The sequence below is a fragment of the Thermobia domestica genome, chromosome 1, assembly GCF_964235325.1.
Source record: "Thermobia domestica chromosome 1, izTheDome1.hap1.1, whole genome shotgun sequence".
In the NCBI taxonomy this organism is placed as follows: Eukaryota; Metazoa; Arthropoda; class Insecta; order Zygentoma; family Lepismatidae; genus Thermobia; species Thermobia domestica.
Genome location: NC_137454.1, coordinates 265,065,073 through 265,081,673, shown reverse-complemented (window position 1 = coordinate 265,081,673; position 16,601 = coordinate 265,065,073). Strand labels below are relative to the sequence as shown.

General features: G+C 34.2%; 1 protein-coding gene across 8 annotated transcripts in view; it reads right to left on the bottom strand.

Moving 5' to 3' along the window:
• LOC145660847 (NEDD8 ultimate buster 1-like) overlaps window positions 1-16,601 on the bottom strand; it is a 405,125-nt gene that overhangs the window by 173,714 nt on the left and 214,810 nt on the right. The window lies entirely within an intron of this gene.

The window sequence follows — 16,601 nt, the reverse complement described above, 5'->3', positions numbered from 1 at the left end:
CATCGATCTCAAAACTGAAAATCTGTGGTTAATCTCGCGAAGACTAAATAGAATATGAGTGGAATCTAACATAAGAGTAATCACAGTAACGATGTTATATACTAGAAACTCATTCGGTTCGAACCACGGACCCCTCGCACTGGAGATGAGAGCTTTGATATGTGCTATCGTGATCTTTAATTAAAGGACAGATTAAAAGCAATGCACTTTATTATTGCACAGCTTAGTACAATAAATAAAGTTAACCTGTCAGCCTGTTAGTACTGTTGACATAAATTAACGTTTATTAAAAAAAAAAGTTTCATTAATTAAAAATCGGATTTGTGTGCAAAATATTGATACATTTTTCACATAAAACATAACTAACGCACAGCATTAAAAACATTACATACAACTTGAGACACAAAAACAAAACACAAATATAAGATACATTGGAAACAGTACATAAGTTTAAGTACATTGTATATTTACATTTTATACGTTCTGGTTAATGTTTGAAAGAACTTCAAATATGGAAAATAATCTATATGGATTATTGCTTTCAACAACGTCTTCGTAAAATATCTTCAGTTCAACTGGAATACATTGTTGTATTTTCTGCGTTTGGCGGCGGCGGCTGCTGCTGCTGCTGCTGCTGCTACTGCTACTACTAATACTACTACCACCACCACCACCACCACCACCACCACCACCACCATCATCATCATCATCATCATCATCATCATCATCATCATCATCATCATCATCATCATCATCATCATCATCATCATCATCATCATCATCATCATCATCATCATCATCATCATCATCATCATCATCATCATCATCATCATCATCATCATCATCATCATCATCATCATCATCATCATCATCATCATCATCATCATCATCATCATCATCATCATCATCATCATCATCATCATCATCATCATCATCATCATCATCATCATCATCATCATCATCATCATCATCATCATCATCATCATCATCATCATCATCATCATCATCATCATCATCATCATCATCATCATCATCATCATCATCATCATCATCATCATCATCATCATCATCATCATCATCATCATCATCATCATCATCATCATCATCATCATCATCATCATCATCATCATCATCAATTTTATTATTATTATTATTATCGCTTCTCGGCTACTCTATTTTTCGAAAGTATTTCTTTAGTTTTCTAGCCAATTTCCATCTAGAGTAGCTGTCCCTTCCTCCTAGAGTGCCAAGCGTTTTCTTACTTATTACATCTCATTCTTATCTTTGGCTGGTGGGGTTGGTAAACGCTGATGGCAGTTAGTCAACCGGTACTGTGACAGTATGTCGCAGTGACTGTGTGTTGCTGCAGGGCCTTCAGCGGCTAAGCAGGGACATTTTCATTTGTCTGTTATCTACATCCTCATATGTCGTGAGGTCTTCTTGTTGTTTTTAGATCCTCTGGCAGTGCTGAGAAGCGATTTTGTGTTTTGTGTCTGTGTTTTGGATGGTCCTTTTCTTTGTCGTGCTCCTTAGGCCAGCGGAGTTCGATCTTTTATTTTCTTTTTGATAAATGTAGTTTTTATTTTATTTTATTTATTTATTTATTTTTTAATATGCCACCCTCAGCTGAAAATTGTCCATATTGTGATCTTCCAGTTTACGGAAGACAAAAAGCTGTTAAGTGTAAAAAATGTACAACTAAATGTCATGCATCATGTATTTCAGTGGAAACTGAAAGTAATTATGTATGTGAAAATTGTATGGAACAAAAAGACTATGATAACACTGGAAATAGTAGTGAAATGAATAAACAGAGTAAATTTAATCTAAATGAAAATCCTTCTTTGGCTACTTTTCAGCGGCTCATTGATAATTCTTTAGATAAAATGACTCAAATTTTCTTGAGAGAAATAAGAGCTCTCAAAGCTGAGATAACTTTTTTTACGTGATGAAAATTGTCAGTTGAGGTCTCTTTTGCAACAGAATGTAATTATGTCCGATCATGTATCTAATATGAAATCGTAGTTAGAAAATTATCAAAGCAGTGAGGTTAAAGAATTAGGTCAAGAAAACAGTTTTCCATCGCTTGTAAGTATTAATCAAGCATCAGGTACGTCTAATCGGAAGGATGATTCCGAGGGAAGTTGGGTTGAAGTAATTTCGAGAAATCAAAGGAAAATGAAAAGTAAACCTGCTAATAAAGACAATGTAAACCTAAATCAAAATCCGAATGTAGGTACAGGAGTAAAGAACAATTTACGCAAACTGAATGTTGGTCGTGGTAATACTAAAACAGAATTGGTTTCTAATGCAAGGAAAAAGGCTTTGTTTGTTACAAGATTTAGCCCATCCACTTCCGTGGAGGATGAAGAATTATTAAGTGAATATGTAAAATCTGTTAAATGTACTAAACTCAAAACCAAATATGACTCTTATTCCTCATCTCATATTGAGGTTCCTGAGTTTGATTATAATGTTATAAGTGACCCTGAAATTTGGCCTAAAGGTATCTTGGTTGGTCCGTTCTATGGTAACTAAAGAAATTAAATGTTACAAATAATATGGAAGAAATGAATGAAAACATAGACTCACCATGGATAATATTGAGTTATGGTACCAAAATGTACGTGGATTACGAGCCAAAAACAAACAGTTTTATAGTTCTGTGGCAGACTGCAAATACGATGTTGTTGCTGTCACTGAGATTTGGTTAAGTAACACTTACATTAACGATGATTATTTTCCCGACACTTACTGTTGCTTTAGATCCGATAGACACTGAATCTCATGTTTGTGAAAGAGGTGGTGGTGTTCTCTGTGCTGTGAAGAAAAACATTAAAGTAGTGAGACGAACTGACTTTGAATTTTTTGAGGAAAGTGTTTGTTTAGAATTTCCAAAGAAAACTGGAAAAAATCTTTTATTATTTTGTGTATATTTCCAACCTAATTTGCAATTGAATGAATTTAGTGAATTTTTTGAGGTCTTTTCTAATAAAATAGATATTTTACATTATGACATTTTAATGGTTGGTGATTATAATGTACCTAAAGTGGATTGGGCTAAGAAACAATTTTTAACAGGTATTCATTATTATGCTAAATGTAAAGCTAAAATTTTAATTACATTTCTGGATGATCTCAATCTCAATGTTAATTATAATGTATCTGACTTAGATTTGGTAATATCTAATTTTAATTTATGTGCTTCCAAGAATGTCCAACCGATTGTGGCGCCTGATAGCTGTCATTATCCTATTGAAATTGTTTCCTTTTTATTTCAATACACCGTTAGTTGGTAATTCTTCTTACTATGCTTATCATAAGGGCGATTATTTAGCCCTTTATCAACAACTTCTTGAAGCTGACTGGACTAATATTCTGTTGAATCCAGACCTTAATACTGCTGTTATTGCTGTAGAAAATTTAATAAAATCCAGTATGAGTAAGAACATACCTCTATATAGACCTAAATCTAGAAAATATCCTTCTTGGTACTCTAGGAATCTGATCTCATTAATTAAAGCGAAATAAAACGCTTATAAGAGATTTAAACTTACGGTTCAAATGAAGATTATAATGTTTCCGCTTACAAACGGAAACAATTTAAAGAAAGGTTAAGGTTAGACAAGCTTGCTTATATACATAATATGGAAAATGTATTAAGTAATTCACCTCAAAAGTTTTGGAAGTCTGTTAATAAAAACAAAAGTCAAATAAACCAAGCCACTGGACTTATGGTTGATGATGTGTATGTGTCTAATCCTAAAACTTTAGCTAATTCATGGGCTCAATTATTTGAGACTATATCAAAGGCGTCCTTCTTTACATAATACTGACTTATCGGACTTGGCGGGATACTTTTTATCCTATTATTACAACTGAGCAAGTAATTAAGGCTATAAACAATCTCAATGCCAAATCTTCTTCTGGCTTAGACGGTATACCTGCTTTTATACTGAAGGGCATTGTGTCAATCATTGCGCCTGTCTTAACATCTTTGTTCAACTGAAGTTTACTTACTTCTATTCATCCTGAACATTGGAAGATGGGCGTTGTTGTTCCTATCCCCAAGACTGATGGGAAAAATTTATCCGACTATATACCTATTTCTCTTTTGAGTATCATACCCAAGATTTTTGATAAGTTAATATGTAATTATTTGTATAATCATGTTTATCCCAATATTACGATCTATCAACATGGCTTTATGAAAAATCGGTCAACTACAACTAACTTAACATGTTTTATAGCTGATACTCTTCCTATCTTTAAAAGTAATGGTCAAATCGATGTAATTTATTTCGACTTTTCTAAAGCCTTTGATAAGTTACCACATGACATCTTAATTTACAAAATGAAACATTATGATCTCTCCATTGTATTTATTACTTGGTTAGTATCATACTTGTCGCAAGGAAATTGTTTGTGGTTAGGTATAAGGGTAATTTTCAAACGTATATAACATATACTCCGTTGTTCCGCAAGGATCAAATCTCGGACCACTTCTATTCCTTATGTTTATTAATGATATAACTGAAAATTTGGATTGTAAATGTTTGATGTATGCAAATGACCTCAAAATCTACAAAACTATTGTAAATTTGGATAATTGTTTGGTGCTTCAAAATGATATTAATAAAATATTACTTTGGTTTCAAAACAATGTACTACCTTTAAATTGTAACAAAACCTTTTCAATCAATATTACGAATAAAACAAATCCATTTTTTTTTCATTTATAACATAAATTATACTCTAATTAGAATTGTAGATACTAATAAAGATTTAGGCATTGTTTTTGACAGCAAATTGCTTTTCAAACATCTTGAGAATATAACTTCCAAAGCGAGATTCTTAAATGGATGTCCAAAGATTTTAAGTCTGTTAAAACATGCCTTATTCTTAATTATTCCAATGTCAGAAGTCATCTTGAATATTGTTCAGTCATATGGAATAGAAATATAGATTATTTATCTACTTCTCTGGAGGCAATTCAAAATCTTTTTCTTGCTTGGTTACGCTGGAAGTTTAAGTGTTATGAAGGTATGTCTTTAGATGAAGTTAGGATGTCTTTAGGTATGTTAAGGTTGTCTGAAAGAAGGATTATTTTGGATCTTAAAATGCTACATTTAATTCTTCACGGTAATTTGAATTTGTTATCGATAATAACTCTGTATATAACCAGTTATCATATAAGAAATCCGGAAATATTTAAACCCACTCAGTTTCTCAATGATGTTCCTTTGTATAAAATCTTATCAGCAGCAAATGATTTAGTAATATACAAAGACAGTTAGTTATATAATCATTTCATTATCAGCTGAGAGTTTTATTTTCTTTTATATAACATGATGTTTATTTTATGCATGATTTTTTGTTCTCCTTTTCTGTGCATGTGTCAATTGTATTTTATAATGAATTATGTTTATTTTTTGTTATTTGCATGTTATTTGTATGGAAATTGTAAGTGGGCAGTTCTGTCTGTAATTTCCAGTATGCAATTATTATTATTATTATTATTATTATTATTATTATTATTATTATTATTATTATTATTATTATTTTCTTTCAGGGAAGGTTATATGTCGTTCTCCTGCAGTCCTCAGAATTAATGTATGCTGAAGAAATAAGGTTATGACGATTATGCTACTATAGCCCTAGAAGAGTCTTCAGAGTACTGAAACTATATGGAAGGAAACTATTTGGAAGGAAATGCACTTATCGTGTCAAAGACTTTCAATTTCAATGGAATTCACAATCTTCTTGCCATCAATTCTTGGAGTCAGACGTATCATCAACACCAAGCAATCACTGTAAACTTCTATGATCTATTCGGGTGTACGACTATTTCACAAACTTATTTAAGAAAGTCATGTCATGTCTTCCAAGAAATTTTTATTGACTCCAAAAGACGATCATTTGGGAGATGTGAATGACCTCGTAACAGAAAGAAACGTTGAACCAAACTAAAATGTTTCATTTTACCAAGGCAACTAAGAATCTTACAATCGTATGATTCCCGTTCTGGCCCCAGGGCTGTCGGAGTTAATGAATATCTCATCTCAGGTAATTATCTATATAATGCAAGAGACATGAGGCTACTCTCCGAGAGATACCTTTAGCGTGTAGTCAAGTCAAAACTGCAAGGTTCTCTCTTTCCTTACTAAGCTTTATCAACCTTGAAATTGACTACAAAACTTCTTTGCCTTTCTTGACTTCTTAATTACTACAAGTTTATAATAATTTTCATTTCTCACACCTCTCTTCCGTTTTTTGAGATTTTCAATTGTCGTTTCACTCATTTTAACTTACATGTTCAGAAACATGGACACTACGCAAAAATGATGAAAAACAACTGGAAGCTTTCGAAATGTGGGTGTAGAGACGAATGGAGAAAATTATTGGGTCGAGCGCAAAACAAATGAGATGGTGTTACAAATAGTGTGAGAGAAAAGAATAATTTTAGATATTAAGAAGAGCAAGAGAAACATTGGAACATTGGAGAAACTGGTTGGAACATTGGCTAAAAAGAAACTGCATCATGAGGGACGTGCTAGAGGGTACAGTGGCAGGAAAGAGAGAGAGGGAGCGAAGGAGACTACAATTAATGGAAGATATCAAAACAGAAAAATCGAACGTGGAAACGAAGAGGTTAGCGAAAGATCGTGAAGTGAAAGCTTCTCAGTTGTGGCAAGTGACCTGCCAATACTGGCAGAATACCTATGATGATGATGATGACATTTTAACTTCAAATGGAACCTTTCTTTCTCGTTGAATCTTACTTGTCGACACTTTTACACCAATACAAGAACTAAGTACAAATTATAACCGAAACAGCTGTTTCGTTATTGAACTGGAGAGATCACAAATACAAATTTGCCAACTGTACATAGTGTCATATAATTACAAAGTTGCAACCGTGGAAACAACCGAACTCCAGGAGTAATGTTGTATCTACAGGGAACGGAAATTTTACAGTACATTTTCTGACATGACAGTAAGTGAGAATTACCTGATTTCAACATGAAATGATGAAACTACCCTCATGGAACAGTTCAACACAAACATCTCACTTTTTCAACAAGTGGAATTATGTCGTCTCATAAATTACCGGTTCATTAAAAAAATAATAAAAAAATAAAAAAAATAAAAAAAAACCTCTTCAGTGTCGTTTATACGATCCTTTGGCAAATGAATTGGTAATATTACATCACCGTGTAAGCATCTACAATATTCTTTTTAATCCAGCATTTGATATACAGACGTGGAGAACTGATTAATGCAGTTGTTTGAATTTTTCAACTTAGTTTATCAAATACAATGAATGATATAACATACTAACATATAACATACGAAGATAAAGTTCTTTTATTCAATGTAGCCATTCTACGACCGATTCCTCTAATTACTTTAACTTGCCCACATCTCCGTAATTAGGCGTTTCCGACCAAAGTAATACATTTCTTTTCTTGAAGTTCTGGACATGTACGCGAAATGCGTCGGTTTATTGCTAGAACACCACATATATAACGCTCTATTCAAAAAGAAGGAGCAAATTTAAAATATTTATTTCTAATGAACAACAATAGATGAAGACACATACAATACACCACTGGACAGAGAGAAGTTCCAAGTTTTAAACCCCACCTATTAGTTCCAGCAGCGCCGTGGCTTGTTTCCGAGGAAATGGCAACGCCCCAAGAGAAGTCGTTTTGTTTGTTATGCAAAAACTGAATTCTTTGTTGCAGTGCAGCGAGCATTTCACTGTAAGTTCAACAAAAAGCAGTCTCATCAGAAACAAATTTCCAATTGGTACAGGAAATTGGAAGAAAATGGTTGCATATGCAAAGGAGAAAGCACTGGTCGTCTTCGCAAGTCAGATAAAAATGTTGCGTGGATGCGTACTGCTTACGAAGGTAACCCTAGGAAATTCATAACCAGACGAAGCAAAGAACTTGGAATTCCGCAGCCGAGGTATGCCGTGTGCTACAAAAGCGTCTGAGTCTGAAGCCGTATAAGTTACAGTTACTCCAGACATCACATCTTGGCGATCATGAAAAAAACATCAGTTTTGCACTGCAATTTTGCAAGATTTGGAAGATGACACTTTTTCTGAAAGGTTAACTTTTTCCAATGAATCATCATTTCATATTTCTGGTAAAGTGAATCGCCACAATGTCAGAATCTGGGAAACTGAAAATCATGGCGTAGTCATCAGACATAAAATAGACTTTCCAAAGTTAAATGTGTTTTCTGCAATTTCCGTCAACAAAGTTTGGTGTCCTCTCTTTCTTACGAAGAAAATTATGACGTATTACGAAACTTGACATGTTCCAAGACTGGTTTCCACAAATTGAATAAAATCGGGATGATTTTATCTTCATGGAAGACCGCGCTTCACCTCACTTCCAACACGAGATACACAACAGTATCTGAATGACACAATTCCACGACGACGGATTGGAAGGAGGTAAGCAATATGATCTTGTTTATCTTCAGTGGTCTCCAAGGTCACCAGATCTTACTCATTATGATTTATATCTGTGGGGGTACTAAGAGGACAGCGTTAATGTAACATTATGTCTGTTACTTTTCAAGATCTACGAGATCAAATCGTTACAGCAGGGAGTTTTTTTCAATAACTAGGAACCAGTTAATTCGTGTGTGGCAAGAAATAAACAGATTAGATGTTTGTCGCATAACAAATGGTGCTCATGCTGAATGCATAAAATAAAACTTTGAACCATGGTACTCATGTTGAATCCATAAAATAAAACTCTGAACTTTCCTCTACCCAGTGATGTATCATATTATGTATCTATTTATTATTGTGTAATAGAAATAAATATTTAAATTTGTCCTTTCTGTCCGTTCTTCATACGCCCCCCTAACATTAAACGAATAGGTAAAAAAAAACATACTCACTGAAATTTTGTACCATGCAAATATCGGCAGGGGACATTGCTTGACACTCTGCGATACCACCCAGGTTTACAGTGTTGCTAACGCAACAAAGTTTATATATATATATATATATATATATATATATTAGCGTTATTACCCACTTCGCTGAGTTAAAATAAGAAAAATCAGTAATATGTTTCACATTTTACTATTACTGAAGGCGATGTTTTTTGTCTTGCATTCTTCAACCAGAACATATATATTCTCGGAATTTCCGACTCGAGAGATTGTCACATAAATTAGGCCGTGTGAGAAGCAAGGGGTTCTCTACCCCTTCCCCCTCCCCAAGCTGCGGGGCTGAATTAGGATTTAAACAGTATCGGGTTCATCTCAGCGACCCCGAAAACTATGGATTCGACACTAATATCGGTCATTTGCGATCACTTTTATATATTCCCCCGCCCCCTCCCCTAAGTTCCACCGTCAAAGTGAAATGATAAAAGACATTTCAGGCCCGAACTTCATCTATGTGGAAAATTTGATCGTGATCAGCCGGGTGTTTCAAGACAGGGACGTATGCAGGAGGTCCGGACCCCCCCCCCCCCTTCCGAAATTTCGACTTTTGTATAAATTTAGCCTAATTTTAGGGACAATTTTAGATATGTTATTATAAAATACCCTCATATTAAGTATGGACCCCCGAAATAAATTCATGCGTACGCTATTGGTTCAAGAGTTATTAAGTTAGAAACATAGTGACCTTCACTTTTATATATATAGATTAAAAGGCACTACATCAAGTTATTACATATTTTTTTAAATCTACATATTTAACGATAACTTACAATATCACATTAGTTCTTCATTGTTGCAAACTAAGGACTCTACAGTATTAAAAATACCAAATTTGGGTGACCTCTACAGCAGTAATAATGCAAGTGAGGAGGGCGAGGTAGTGCACATCTAAAATACTTTGTAATATTATGATCATGACAATGATGATTCTTGAATAAATAGGAACAAACTTACAATAGATTCAAAATTTGACCTTTTTCAAAAGCCTCTATTTTGTAAAACTGCTTAGATAAGTATCTCAGTCAATCGCAGAGATGTATGTCAATAGATGATAAGACCATAATACTGTGTATACCAATTTAACATCTCAAACCGTTCTGGAGATGTGACAAACATTTCCACCATTGCTTAAAATTATGTAATTCCGACAACTTATAATTACGCCTGCCAAAAACTACTGTTGGAATGTTACGGAAACAAAGGAAAGCAAAAGCGGTTTTAAAAATTTTCCCACAAACACGCCATCTTATGCAATATAGTAATTTTTATAATTTTTCTCTACCTTAGGAACAGTTTGACATACCAAATTGCTGTAAACGGCATTTTGGTCTTTGTACCTATACAAAACCAACTACATAATTGACTATGATACTTATCTAATCACATTTTCTAAAATAAAGTCCTTTGAAGAAAGTCAAATATCCTTGTAGCTTTGTTTATAGTTGTTTGAAATACGTCACATGATGATCGTAGTATTCGACACAAAGGTATCTTGGATATACATTGTCCCGTTTGCCTCACTTTCGTTATTAGTCATTACTGTTGTAGAAGCCTTTAAAATGTTATTATTTTTCGAAGTTATAATACTGTGTCGCCCTTAATTTGCAACCCTGCATACCAAGCGTGCTATTGTAAGCTTTCATTTAATACCTAGATTTTAAATATGTAATAGCATGACGTAGTGTTTCTTTGAAAAAAAAAAAAAATACGTCTGGTTGACATCACACAACGTCCACCTGTCGATATTTGCATCGTACGAAATTTCAGCATTTTGCATATGTTAGTTTAGAAGTTACAAAAGTTTCACAAGGTAGTACGATAATACACAGACGAACTGAAGGAACTGATAATAGGCATGAGATTAAGCAAAAAAAAAAGTCTAATGAACATGAGTCGAATGCGGCACCGTTTTACTGTAAGAGGCCTCAAAAAGGTCATCGAAAGCGCTGAAATAATGAATGACAAACTCTCCTGAACGGGGAAATTAACTTTGTTGGGATAAAATATTATACAGAAAGTCCACTTTGACAAATGCAATAACGTACGGATGGTAGCGGTACGGTCGCTGTGCAACGGGAATCCACACATATGAGGAATATGGGTGTAAAGTCTACATCTGTGTGTGGGGATTCCTCTAACGCGCCACTACTCCCCCACCATCGGCACATCATTACATTTGTTGGGGTTGACGTTCTATGTAATGTTTTGACCCAACAACGGTATCTTTCCGCGTTCATGAGATATTCGGCATTATATCAGTGCCTTCGCCGGTTTTCTGAATACGTTTTACAGTAAAATGGTGCCGCTTCCGACTCACGATACGCCGATGTAACTCTTAAACTAATGAGCAAAAAACGCTGAAATTTTGTACCATGCAAATATCGGCAGGGGTGCATTGTTTGACATACACCATGATATCACAAAATTAACGACGTTGCCAATCCGACATAGCGTTGTAGCTATTCAAATGTCATTACGTCAAGTTATTACTAGACTTCGGATTTTTGCATATTTGCATGTTTTATTCCTGATGTGATATTGGTATGCTCTTGAAACATAAATTCGTTTCAGCTGTTTTGGGATAAAATAGCAGAGTTTTATAGTGCATATATTTGCATATTTCGGAGGTTAGTGCATGTTTTCGTCGTTATTGCATATAAATGCATATTTAAAAGAACGACCAAATTGAAAATTTTTAAACAACTTTTCTCATAAATGGAATTTCAAGTTTCTAATACAAACAGACTCAAGACCTTGTAATGGGTCATTGTTGCAGTTTAGAATATCTTCCAAGATCACGTGAAGATAGAATAAGGAAGGGGTAAATGATTCATCCTCCCGGCAATGATGCATGACTGTTACTTATTTGGAAGGAGATATAAATGGGTGCACTGAAATTGCGCAAACTTTCACTCCCTTATCTGTTAACACAGATAAACCTTAATGCGCAGGCAACATAATTGGAAATTGCACAAAAAATGTTATGCAACGTTGCCATCACTACCATAAGCATTTTGACTAATAAAAACAGTCACCAAAACGCAAGTCGTTTTAGGGAAAAATACAAAGTAATGGATGGCAATATCATTTTCAGTTATCGCTATTATATGTGTGCACGGGCGTCGTTAGAGAGGTGAATGGGGGAACATGTCCCAGTCAATAATTTTTTGTATTATGTCTAACTATAAGATTGCCTGCAAGATTAAAACTGTACGAAAATAGTTATTGAAAGCAAGGAGAACTGTAAGGGAAACAAGCTTATATAAAATAAACAAAAAAATATATATATAAATATTTCTAGAAGTTCTCCTTAAATATCGTGGACAGGCGTTCGACCAATCAGAGATAAGGATTTGTTTATATTTTCCAGTTTTGCCAATTACAAACGAGCATTTATTTACATATTTCAGGTGTGTCTACCACGTATCTTACTAACTGTCCTTCCACTTTCTATAAATGATCCTTACATTAGCATCTTAGTTACTGTTCGTATGTGGTTTGAGAAAGATTTGTTATATATTATTATTTGTTATATATTGTAACCTAAATTGTTACGAGAATGAGTGGTCAGTGTGCCGGTTGCGGATATAATAAAAAAAATATAAGAAGCAAATGAGGAACAAGAATCACAATGTGGCAATCAAGATCGAGAATTAATAGCAAATTTTAGTGAGGAGCGTAAGATAAGCAAGAAGCAATAAACTAGAATTCACAGATAAACCATGAGAAGGCACGTAGGACAATTTAAAAAGCTGTAGGGTTTAAATCTCAAGGATTCAAGCTCTAAATGTGAAATATTCTCTAAATATACATTTTGCTTTGTAACTATTAGAATGCAATACAAGTATATCTCGCAAAGGAATCGTGTTTATGCATTTTGATGCACAATTTCAAGCAATTTCCTGAACCCTCTTGGCAACGTCGGGGTGGAAATTTGCGCAATTTCAGCACTTCCTGCTCTTCGTTAATAAGTCATACGTAGATTACAGAGGTTACAAACAATCTAATCCTTAGAAAAATTTGCGCAATGTCGTTGCACCGGATATAAATAACGATGTCGAATCATCTAGAACAAAATTCCACTTCAACCATCTCGGAAGTTTGCTACTGTTGTGTGTGTATGTCTGTGGATTTTAAATTGTGATCCTGTGGCAGTATAAGAATACCGAAAGAAACATCTAGAAGTTATGTTCTGAAACAACGGATTCAAGAAGTCATGAACATGTCATGACCGGATGTTCATGTCATGTTCATGAACGGATTCATGAACATTGTGATCATGAGAAAAAGTCTCAATGGGCACAACCACCAATCACTGACTGTCTTGCCACTACAAGGCTACTTTTCACAAAACAGCAGAAGGTAACTGTATTTTGGATTTCAGTGGGATTGCTTGAAACCACCACGAGGCCTTAAAATAACACGATGGGATTTTGGTAGAATTATATGAAACCGTGAAAATGTTTAGATCTTCTCCTCCGATCACACAACCCAGTAAAGGGAGGTAGTGAGTAACAGCTAACACCATTTAATCATTGGTAACATACCGATACTCATCTTACGGGACAAAGGAAAGGCTCGGAAGTCATAGAGACGATGACCGGCCTTAACCGAACCTTCCGAATGTGAACAAACGCTCTACTAACTGACCTAACGTTGCTCGGTAGCCATAAATTAACATCTTTTCACAGAACACGACATCTACAACATATCACAGTTTCATTCACTTTCACTGAAATCGAAATTTTTGTTATACTTGGCTATTTAAAAATGTGGACCAGTAGTGCCCAGACAGTCAATCAGGGGTAAAAGTGGATCTGAAAAGGTAGGGGCACGCACGACGTCACGCTGTTCCCCGTACCTATCTTTGCCTATTCTATTATTTAGAAAGTGGGGGTACGCCAAAGATATTTTCTTCAAGTTGGGGGACGACGTCCTCCGACGTTCTCCCTCACTTTTACCCCTGCAGTCAATGATTCTTGATTATGTCCATTAAGACTTTTTCTAACGATAACAAGATCTTCAACATATCAATTTCATTCATTTTCACCGAAATCCAGAACATGGTTATACTCGGCCATTTTTTAATCACCTTCTGCTGTATTCAAAAAGTGGCCCTCTAGTGGAAAACCGGTCAGTGGTTGGTTTTTAAACCATTGAGACTTTTTCTTAGGATCATAATATCTACAACATTCACAGTTTCAAGCAAGTCCACCGAAATCCAGAATTACTTCTGTTGTTTTCACACAAGTGACCCTGTAGCAGCAAAACGGTCAGTGATTGGTGGTTGTGATCATTGAGACTTTCTCTCCGGATAACAATATCTATAACATATAGTTTCAAGCAATTTCACCGAAATCCAGAATACTGTTACCTTCTGCTGTTTTCAAAAAAGTGACCCTGTAGTAGACAAATGGTCAGTGATTGAGGTCGTGCCAATTGAGACTTTTTCTCAGGTTCATAATATCTACAACATATCACAGTTTCAAGTAATTCCACCGAAATCCAGAATACTGTTACCTTTTGCTGTTTTGAGAAAAGTGGCCCTGTAGTGGCCAAGCGGACGGTGGTTGGTTTCTGTGCCCATTGATACTTTTTCTCAGGGTCACAATATCTACAACATATCACGGTTTCGAGCAATTCCACCGAAATCTAATTTCCATAAGGATTGTGTGTAGTACTTTTTGCGATCCTGTTTAATTTCGCTAGGCAGGTTTTACTATATGCTTATGCCAGAAATGTTTATTTACTTCTCTGAGTATATTTATTCTTTATTCACTGATAATTGGCGCATTCTAATCTTTTTTATTTGTAAATTACTATATATATATTTGTAAATTTCGGTTTTTAAAAGAAAATACCGAAAACTACATAGTTGTGTATTGTAGCATGAATACATCATAATTATACACCAAGTATATGCAGTTCAAGTAAAACAACTTTTTTGTCTATAGAGAATAAAATTTATCATTTAAGTTTAGCTTTTGATTGGTACATATTTATTCTTTTTAGTGCATATTTGCATATTTTCAGTACATATTTTCGTGATTTTTAGCGCATGTTTGGATGCATATTTTGCCGTTTTTTAGTGCATATCAATCTGAAGTCTAGTTATTACATACTTCAATTCTACATGCAGAACGAAAATATACAACACCACACTCATCATGCAGTGCTGAAAACTAAGGACGCTTCAGTGTCACAAACATGCAAATTCTGGTGGCCTCTTTAGCGTAATAATGCAAATAAGACAGTTGGAGCAGTGTATATTCAAAGTACTTTAGTGTTGAACACTATGATCATGATATGATGGATTTTAAATGAATACGACCAAAGTTACAAGGGATTGAAAACTTAACATTTTTCAAAAACCTTTATTTCGAAAAACTGCTTAGATAAACACTTCATCCAAATGCATTGATAACTTTGGATAGATATGTAGGTCATAATGTCGTTTACAGCAATTTGGCTCAAATCCTACTGGAGATGCGGTAAAAACTGTTAAAATTTGTAGCATTGTTTGAAAGTACGTAATTTCGAGAATTCTTTATAAAGACAACCTATCAAAAGTATCACTGTAATGTTATAGAAGCAAACTAAATAAAACGTTGTAAAAAGTTTCCATAAATATACCATTTTACCAACATACCAAATTTTATATATTTTTTTCGTATCTCCCGAATGGTTTGATAAATCAAATTCCTGTAAACGGTATTGTGACTTTTATGTCTATTTGAAACCTTACATGTAATTCACTGTGATACTTATATAAACACTTTTTGAAAGAAAGTCAAACTTCAATTCCTTATAACTTTGTTTCTACTTACTCAAAATATGTCATATGATTAGCATTTGATATTAAGATGGATTTGGATGTTTTTTTATGTTTGTGATATTATCGCGTTCTTAATTTGCAATACTGGATGCCAAGTGTGATTTTGTATGTTTTCGTTTTACATCCAGATTTGAAGCATATAATAACCTGACGTAGTGACTTTTGAAAAAATGCAACTTAATGTTGCATTGGCAACACTGTTAACCTTGTGTTACCACAGAATATGCCAAACAGTGTCCCTCTTCTGATATCTGCGTGGTACAAAATTCCAGCGTTTTTTGTTTGTTAGTTTAAAGGTTACACGGGTGAGGATGAATGGTCCACCTTGTATATATGTAACATGTCAAACCATATCACACAAAGCCAGGTCATATACGAGTAACATTTTTCTTCATAAAGCTGTATAAATATTATTATACAGGACTTTTATGTAAGTATAAGTAAGTTTAGTTCCATATCCATTGAAAATTAGAAGTTTTTGTTCTTAATTTTTGTGTGAATTTAAACTTCAATTGGAAAATGGAGTGAAAACTACAATTTTTTTTTGACGAAATTAGATATATACTTGTCTGTTCCGTAGCTTTTTCCTTTCCTTTTTTATTATTATTTCTCGACTCTCATCTTCTAATGATTCATTACTAATTATATTACATGTTTCCTCCTAGTCTCATGTAAAAAGAGAGAATTAATATCTGTTTTTACATAATATCTGACCAATCTAATCTAAAATACTTATGATTATGAATATAATATATAATGAATGACTTCGTCCTGCATACATGAAAGA